The 9,232-nt window shown below is 41.5% G+C and overlaps 1 pseudogene; it reads right to left on the bottom strand.

Moving 5' to 3' along the window:
• Window positions 1-4,885: 4,885 nt before the first annotated feature.
• LOC147426875 (uncharacterized) lies at window positions 4,886-7,509 on the bottom strand (annotated as a pseudogene).
• Between the last annotated feature and the right edge of the window lie 1,723 nt (window positions 7,510-9,232).

The raw sequence follows: 9,232 nt of genomic DNA, 5'->3' as shown, positions 1-9,232 counted from the left end.
TAAGGAGTTTGGTAGAAGATACCCAAAGGGATCTAGAACCAGCACCTAGGAAGATCCAGATTACAGATACCGTGTTCCCTACGCAACAACAACCTCACCAAGTCCATAGACCCTTGGACATACCTAGTGTCATCCAAGAAGAAAGTGACTTAAAGTCATGGGAAAGTGGGCATACTCACTTCTTGATGGAAAGAATATTTACAGAGGGACTACCTGATCCTATCGAAGAAATGGAGATCCCATCTTCCCCACGTCAAGGGACTCAAGGCCAAAAGGTGCCGTTAAACATTGCCAAATTGATGGATTTCATGTCTTCCGAAGTTAGAACCACCATCATGTCCAAACTATATAAAGACCCTGAGCTAGTCTCAGCCCTTCGAGCCTTCCTCAATGGAGAACTGAAGTTTGGGCTACCACAATTTGCACAGATGGATGGAGCTAGAGAGATGCCAATAGAGGAGGAACACTTAGATCCACAACCCAACCTAGATGAGAACCTTGTTATAGAAATACCTGTTAACAAGTTGGGACAATACTTTGAGGGTGATGAATCTAATGCGACTATACCAATCACTACTAAGGGATTAACTGTGAAGGGAATCCTTGATGGTGGCGTTGGGGTTAGCATTGTGACTAAAAATTGTAGGGAAACTATGGGAAGACCTCACCTTGCGACCACAACCATAGTAGTGAAGATGGTCTATTGTTAAACCTATTGGGATGCTAGAAGATCTCAAGATCAAGGTCTTTGGACATAAAATAAGAGTTACCTTCATTGTTATGGATTTCTCCAAACACACTATGGCATCGGAGATGATCTTAGGACGTCCTTTCATGAGGGAAGCAAAAATGATGCATGACTGGTCCAAAAACCATGTCTACTTGCAGTTCCAAGATTCTGTCATTCGAGTGGATCTTGTGACGGGTCGAGCACATCCTCTAGGAAACAGGTTTATAATTGATCATAGATCTGACACCACAGTTCACTCGGCCCCATTGCAGTATTGTTACACGTGTAAAGTGGACACTGATGTTGGGGAAGATTCTCCTTATATGGATGTACTACCTGGGATGACTGAGTCGAACAATGTGGATTGGGTCCACCTAGCAGCAACCATAGACACTTGGGGAAATAGGGGGACGACCTGGGTAACACATGAGGGGGATGAAATGCCCGTACCCTTAAATATGCTACAAGCAATGCATATAGCTTCTGACAAGACTCATCCTAATATAACGAAGAAAACATACAAGTGGGTCCCTAAAGCTTCTTTAGCGACCATAGCTAGTACTAAAAAACAGAAGCCTTGTAAGAAACGTTCCACTCACTCCAAGAAAAGTAAGAAAACGTGGCGATGGATTCCTAAACGACTATTGGAAGCCCAAGGCTACTATCAAGGAAATGATCAAATCTGGGTGCCAAAACGTAGATTGTGTTCTTACTTGTCACCTGACCCATGTGAGCCCAATCCCGTAGCTGCAAAACAAATCAGCGATTGTGGAAAGAAAAAAATCACAGAATGCTACACACCCGCTCCAGAGCTAGTTTGGGTACCGAAGAAAGAACGATTTGTTCCACCTAGCTCAAGAAGAGGGGAGTCCCATGAAGCTTCTAGCTCCTCATGTAATGCATCCATAGAGGTAAAAGCTTCTCCACAGCCTCCACCTACAATAGTGGACCTCCATAAAGCTACAAAGGAATCCACACCTCCTAGTGTTCAAGAATCACCAAAGGAACCACTTCAAGTTCGATCCTGGGAGAGCACCTTACCACCCTTGCAACTCGATGAGGCACCTAAGGTAAGAGAAAACTACTGGCAAAAATCCTCACCTATTACCAATTGGAACGATTGGTTTCAAAGGATGACGAGCTCATTTCAAACGGTATGATCTACCCAAGGAAGGGGGGAGTATTTGCTGACAGTCATCATTCACTCACTTCCCTCTCAACCTTCCTCCCTGACCTCTCAATCTCCCAATATTAGGGAATGCATATATAAAGCCTTATACTCACATAAAACAAAAAAAATAAAGAGCAAGAGAAATTAGCAAACGAGTATGCACAATAAAAGTCAAAACATTGACCAGACCTACACATTCCCATTCGGTACACTGAAAGAGAAACCTATGTCATTAAACACCTTTGATCCTCATCACTCAAGTGATGGAGGGTAGGTAGAATTAGTACAATAGGAGTGTTTCTATTTTTGAGTTGAGTGATTAGCAAAGTTTCTTTTTCCCACTGATGTGCCTCCTAGAGGTATTCTTTGTGTTTCTTAGTGTGTACAAGAACGTGTTGCTATTGTTAGGATTTGGACCTTCATGGGATCTTTCTCTCATTCACACTTCAAATCAAGCGCGACCATCGACACAAACAGGTGTTTCTTGTCCATTAGCATTGCCCCTTATCTTTTTGCATCCATGTTTGTCTGCTTTGATTGTGATTGGTAGCATAATATCCAACACATTTGCTTAGTACCAAACATTAAATTCAATGAATTTTTTGTCATAATCACTTGTCTAGATTTAAAAATCAAGCAGTCCGACTAAGCTAGTTTGACCAAGTTAGGTGTTAGAGATCTTCTCTTAATACCATGGGGAATGCCTTCCTAATAATCAATGGTTACTTAGGTTCTTAATCCGATTTAGGTAGCATTGTGTGAAATGTACTAGGGCTTTCTAGTAGGCTTAGACCCTATTGACCTTTAGCTTAAGTATTATAAAGGGAGTTTACTAGTGTGATGAGCCTGGGGAGGGTAACAGTGTTTTATGACCCCCCAAAGTTACAAAATTAAAATGCTGAAAATGAACAAACAAAAAATCAAAGTGCCACAATGTAAAATCTTAAGCTGGAAGAGAAATCTCAGCTTGATTGGGTACTTCACTCACATGTATCGCCTATGGTACTAGAGTCCTAGAGGTTCCTAGTGTGGGCGCTTTTCCTTGAAAAGTAAAAAACCCAAGGCATACAAAATAAGCACACACATCAAAATTGAATCACTGTGAAAAGACTTTGGGGGGTCAAAGAAAAAGTAATCAGTAAGGCGATGATTTCATGAGAAATTCCTTTTATTGTAGCTTAACTACAAGGTCTTCTAGGTATAGCCTCTAGTCAGCCCTCGAACATGAAATACTTGGCTCTCGCGATTAAACAACTTAATTGACCAGAGAAAATTAAGAAGATTATCCATGGTATTAATAGTCGATCTCTAGTGCCTTTTGACCGTTAAAGTAGCGACCCTAGACTTGTTTAATTTTTTACCTTTACATCTGTTTATGCATTTGATTATATTGCAATTTAATGTTTATTGCTGACAAATTGTTTAAAATTCTATTACCAATCAATTTGTCTGCCTAAAACTACATATGCTTTTTAATCGCTTATGAGAATGCAATTACTGTGCCAATGTTGTTTGATTTTGCAGTGACTGAAGAAGGCTAAGGACATTCATCTCAAATGCTCTTCCACCTCGACGAACGATCTTCAACTCAATAGCTTCCGAGGACAGAATCTACATCAGGAAGGGGGGCATGTTAACCCTCACGGCTCACGGACACCCTATCACCTACGACGGACATTGTAACCTACAGCGGATATTGTATTATTTATTTGGTAGAGTCAGGTACTGGGCTTGTCGGTCCAATAGGAAAAGGGTAAGAGTGATCACCGATGAGAGGCGCACTCTAACTAGAACATTCAAGGGATTAGTTGGCTAAGCATGGGTGTCCAAGTGTGAATGGGGCGAGCTCATATAAAAGTCAACTAAACCTAAAATTCACTCATTCTCTCATTTGTGCAATTGAAGAGTGCTCTTGCTCCATCTCCTTCTTCTTCTTCTTCATCTCTTTGTGTGTGTGTGTGTGTGTGTGTGTGTGTGAGAGAGAGAGAGAGAGAGAGAGTGAGAGAGGGAGAGAGAGGGAGTGTGTGGGCGATCGAGCATTACGAAGGCACGACGACGGTGAAGCAGTTGAGCGCGGCGTAGCGGCGTCTCCTTCTTCTTCGCAGCGAGGAATCCTCCATGACGCGTAGAGCGGTGAGTGACACACCATCGCCTTCTTTGAGCTTACTAGTTTAGGCTTGTTGTGTGCTTGGAGCCATTTGTGGCTCGCACACGGTGTATCGGCAAGCTCCTTGCATTGACACGTGCGACATACGCGCACAACAGGGAAATCAAGCAAGTGCTCTACACAAAGCAACAAGAATAAGTGGATTAGTTCACCCAACTCCTCATCAACACTACAACCGCCTATGAGGAGCAAGAAAGAAAGATGCAAGATGCGACCACATCCCTCATAAACACAAGCCAATCACTGCAAAAAGCACAAGTGAAGTTAAATGTGGTCACATCTTCATTAGACTACTCTGAGGCCAAAATAGCCTCTCAAGCTACACTATTACGACAAATCAAAGCAAATCCGTTGATGCCTACACTAAAGGTTGATGATGAAGTGTACAAGGCTTTGGAAAATAAGAATGAATAGTTTTCATTAGAGCTAAAAGTGGAGCAAAAGCAAAAAAGGGCTCTAACACTGATCCATATGCAAAAGGAAGAGGACCTCCTTAAAGAGATCGAAGAGTTAAAGAAAGAAAATCAGCAAGCAAGGGATAGGTTGACAGACGACAGTCGTACTCAGGCGGGTCCTTCAACCTAGCCGAATCTTGAAAACCCAGAGATCACCTTTGATGAGATGACTATGGAGAGCCGCCACAAGTGGACATTCCAGACTTTCCACTTAGTCCCAAGACCATTGATGAGGAAGTGTTGCTGCCACTAGCACAAGGGGAAGAAGAAGGGTTGAAGTTTCAAATTCTTCAAGAGAATGACACACAATGGAAAGAGGCAATGGAATGGGAGCAAAGACTATTGCATTTAGTAAATGTAACTCAGCTCAGCCTTAGCAACTCAACATGCAATGACATCAGCCTATCCTTCCGTTTCCATTGATCAAAGTAGAGTTGCTGCAGATCAAAGAAAAGTTAATCAAAGAGCAAGAAAGCCAGGACACAACAGATATACATCCAAAGTGGCGACAAAATTGGTTGAGAAAGCATGAGAGATATATCATCCTCTTTGTCAGATTTCCACTTTCATTGAAAAAAGATCCCACTTTTTGTCATGTGCCACGAATTTGCAGCTGGAAAGATCATGAGGCAATAAAAAATACAAAACCAACATAATTGAATTACCGATGGCTACCACCACCGCAAGCGGCAGTGTCCAACGAAGTATACATGGTGAAAGCACTCTCAACAGTCATTACCTACTTCAAAAGTATTCCAGATCTCTCATGTGCAATGCTGGTAAAGATCTGCAAAACCTTACTCACATGTATTCAAGCATTTAATGAGCGGCATCAGACAGACACGCCATGGCTTTTGTTTCTTGAAGGCAACCATGGCCTCACGACTTAGCGGCTAGCTATTAGAGCAAGTACTTTTGGATTTTATGCCAGGTGTATGTTCTTACCATCATATCACATGTTGGCATTCGAAGAGGCATTTTGTACAAGGTTTTTGACATGGCGGAACAAGATATTTTCTCCTATCTTTCACAACATGTGTCGGCCAGGTTTGTGGGATACTCCGCCATAGAGCTCCGCAACAAAGTCACCACGCGGTTCATAGAGGTCCCATATAAAGAGTGATGTATCTAGTATCAGAAAGCACTAGAAGCCCTAAAAGAAAGGTCATCTAAACGAAAAACCGAGCACTATTTTGTATCACTTTGAGTAGGCCACGCAACGACACACTCAAGGAGGGGAGAAATGTTAGTTGTAAGCTAACTCAACTCAAAAACACTTTTGTACTAGCATTTTTTAAGAGCCCTATTTTGTAAAACATCATTTTTGGTATAATCTAGAAGCCGATTTTGCCTACAGTTAGTGGATTACTTTGTGAATTGGAGCTAGGGCTATATGCTTCTAAGTTGTACCTAGTTTATTCTATCTTTAGGGCTCATATGAGTTAATTCTGACCCAAAAAACCTTGGCTAAGGTATAAAAGCCACTTTTGTAAAGTTTTTTTGAAGTTTTTGGATAATGTAAACAATGCATACTATTGCAATGCTCTCTCTACTATGTCTCTGGAGCTCTATCTCCCTGTTGGATTATGTGTTTGATTAGCTGTCTATCCCGTTGTAATCTTGGGTGAAAGATCTACGCGACAAGGTAAGCCATTGTGGTAGTTTTGTTGTATTTGTTGTTGCCAACCCACCTCTTGATTTAGTTCATAGCACAAGATTTAAGCACTTAAACTAAAAATTAGTTATAGAAGAAGTGTTAGGGCATCAATGCTAAGCTATCCGTCACATTCTAAACAAAAAATGACTAGGTAAAAAATGCACTACTGTAGATAATCGTGATTTCTGCAAGATACCCAAAGTGAGAGTTAAGGTCCTAGTTTAGTGTATCTAGGTCTTGACTACTTGTCCTATCAATTTGGTAAGGATTGAAAGTGGTAAGTCCAAGAAACTAGCACATTTAGCTCACCAAATAGCGACTAGCTTTTGATAATGATGTATTTTTTAGTGTAGCTTCTAAATGAGATAGATAGATATGTTTTCCGGGAGATTGACACTCTCTCATAGCTTCCATGCACTAGTCAAGTCTGCTTCATCCCATGGATTGACAATTATGTTCGTGGTTCTCGCTATGTCTACAATAAGACAAATGTGAGGCTTGGCAGCCCACCCACATGCTTGAAAGAGTCCGGGGATGTCTCCAACGAAGGAGTTGTTTTGCAGACTAAGAGCTCTGAGAAATTCACAATTTTCCAAGCTGAGAGGTATGACACCAGAGAGTTTAGAATCCATGAGCTTCAGCTATTGCGAGGTAGTCGCAAGTTTTGTCCAATCCGAGGGCAGGGGAGAGGAATGGGTTAGTAGGATCAAGCCACACAATATTGGAGCAATTCATAAGGGAAGCGGGTATGGAGCCTATGATAAGATTTGCATACACTTGGAAAAATTGGAGGTTAGAAAAAACCCCAGTGTCAGTGGACAACTCCCATGTTATGTCATTGGAAGACAAATCTAGGTACCCCAATTGAGTGAAATTGGTAATGTAAGCAGGAAAATTGCCAATGAGGGAATTTCTGTTGAGATCTATGTACTTGAGCATAGTGCACCTTGCTAATGATGTGGGCATGGCCCCTGAGAAGTTTTTTGCACTCAGGTCAAAGTGTGTCAGTGTTGCCGCCAGCTCCCTAACCCGTGTCGGAATCAGCCCATCCAAACTGTTGTTGGACACATTGAGATAAGAGAGCCCTTGTAGGTCTGCTACGTGAGGGGAAAGTTTTCCCACCAGCTGCTTGGAATCCAAGAGAAGGCCCTTCACTTATTGAGAGCTGTTGGAAAAGATAATTCCCTGCCATGAGCAGAAAGGAGTGGAAGTGATCCAAGAGGATTAAAAGCCAGTTGGGTCAGAGGATATGGTAGCTTTGAAGGAGAGAAGAGCGGTAAGGGTGAGGTTTGGTAATGAAGAGTTGGGTGGAGGGGTAGAAGCAGCCATGGTGAGCTTGGGGGCCGGGTAGATGATGCAAAAGATAAGAAGAGGAAGAAGAAGGAAGTGCCATGGTGTTGGGCGTTGCAATGGCATTGTAGCTTCTACAGTCAGAGGAGAGTAAGAGTGATGAGCTTTATAGTTGTAGGCCTAGCTAATAAAAACTAATTTCATTCGCTACCCGCCTAGCGGGCCGCAACCCAAGATCGGAGAGAAAAATGTGACATTTATGCCTTCGCATTACAAAGAAAGAGCAATTTTTTTTGGCTTTGTGAAAGAAGCCTTATAAGCTACTAGTACGGCCGGCCGCCTTCGGCAGCCTCTCTCTCTCCCCCTCTCTCCCTCTTTATCGCGTGCAAAGGGACTTGTTTTTGTTTTGGACTTTAGCCTTCAGGTCGCAGATTGCGATACGTGTAAAGGGCTCCCCCTTCCGCCATATTATGTTAGTAGATAGGCATACTTTCAATGTTTTCATTAATGATGGACTTACCTTAAATGTTATTTTGGTTTTAAAATATTAAATATATATTTTTTATTTTACTTTTCATTTGACTTACTCACATGGCTTGACTTCTCTTGCATTCTATTCTTTTAGAATGCTAAAGTGAAACTTCACCTTGCATAATTCCAGTAAGTTCTATACATACACACACACACACACACACACACACACACACCAGTGAAATATGTCAGAACCATGGTAAAGAGAAGAGAAATCGGTGAAATATGTCGGAACTTAGTTCAAAAATTCTACAAAATTCAAAAATGTTGCTAGTATTTTTGGTTTGCTTCTTTACGAGGAGAACACTCGGCCGCTTAATAAAAGAGACATTCCCTAACAATGCTTCACCTTATATAATTATAGCTAAACTCAACCTAATGATTTCATCACTTTGTTATTGTTTTAGAAATTCATTGTGACCCTTTCACTTGTTTTTTTTTGTCCCCAGCAAAGCAATGAAGTTTGTATTAACAAGAGAAAGGAGACTTAGTTACTGCATTAGACACATCGAGCACCTCCAAAAGGTGATGACCAAAAAAGGTACCTACCAGTCCATACCATCGAGAAACTCTAGTCCATCTGGGTTCACTTATACAAAATACCCAATAAATGAGCTTCCTATGACACTCCAAAAGCATGTAGTTTATCATATCTTGCATCTTTTCCATAAAATCCCAGCTTTGGACACAGCAGCATAGGCCTCTTGAATAGATTCCTTGTTGGTGGCCGACTTGTTGTTTATTTCCTTCAGCTTTCTCTTGCTAATCGGGAGCTCCTTTGATCATCAGGCAAGGAGAGATGGACTTTTTCTTCATCTTGTGAAATCCGGTTATATAGATAATAGATATTGAGTTGGTTGATCTTCAACTTGTATACCTGCAAATGAAAGTCAACAAAAAGAGAGCTCAAGATGGGTGCCTGATAAGCCTCATCAAACACATAATTGTTTCATATATTCCCAATAATCCACAAGAATTTAGCTCTCGTATGGCTCTAGTAAGAGGAGAGGATGCCTACAAAGTCACCGAACTGAAATTGTCTCCACGAGAGAGGGGTCTCAAGAACTATCTTTAGAGGAGAGAGGGTATAGACTGACAGGGGGCAAAACAGGAAAAAATGGCATATAGATTCTACTTCTCTTTTGCATTTGGGGCAGATCCCCAATGATATCCTTGCTTTCAAGCTTCTCTCACCAGTCTAGATGGATTTATGAAGGGTGAGCCACAACGA

Source organism: Adiantum capillus-veneris, chromosome 24 (genome assembly GCF_014529385.1).
Source record: "Adiantum capillus-veneris isolate H3 chromosome 24, ASM1452938v2, whole genome shotgun sequence".
Classification (NCBI taxonomy): Eukaryota; Viridiplantae; Streptophyta; class Polypodiopsida; order Polypodiales; family Pteridaceae; genus Adiantum; species Adiantum capillus-veneris.
This window is presented reverse-complemented; position numbering and strand designations above follow the sequence as displayed.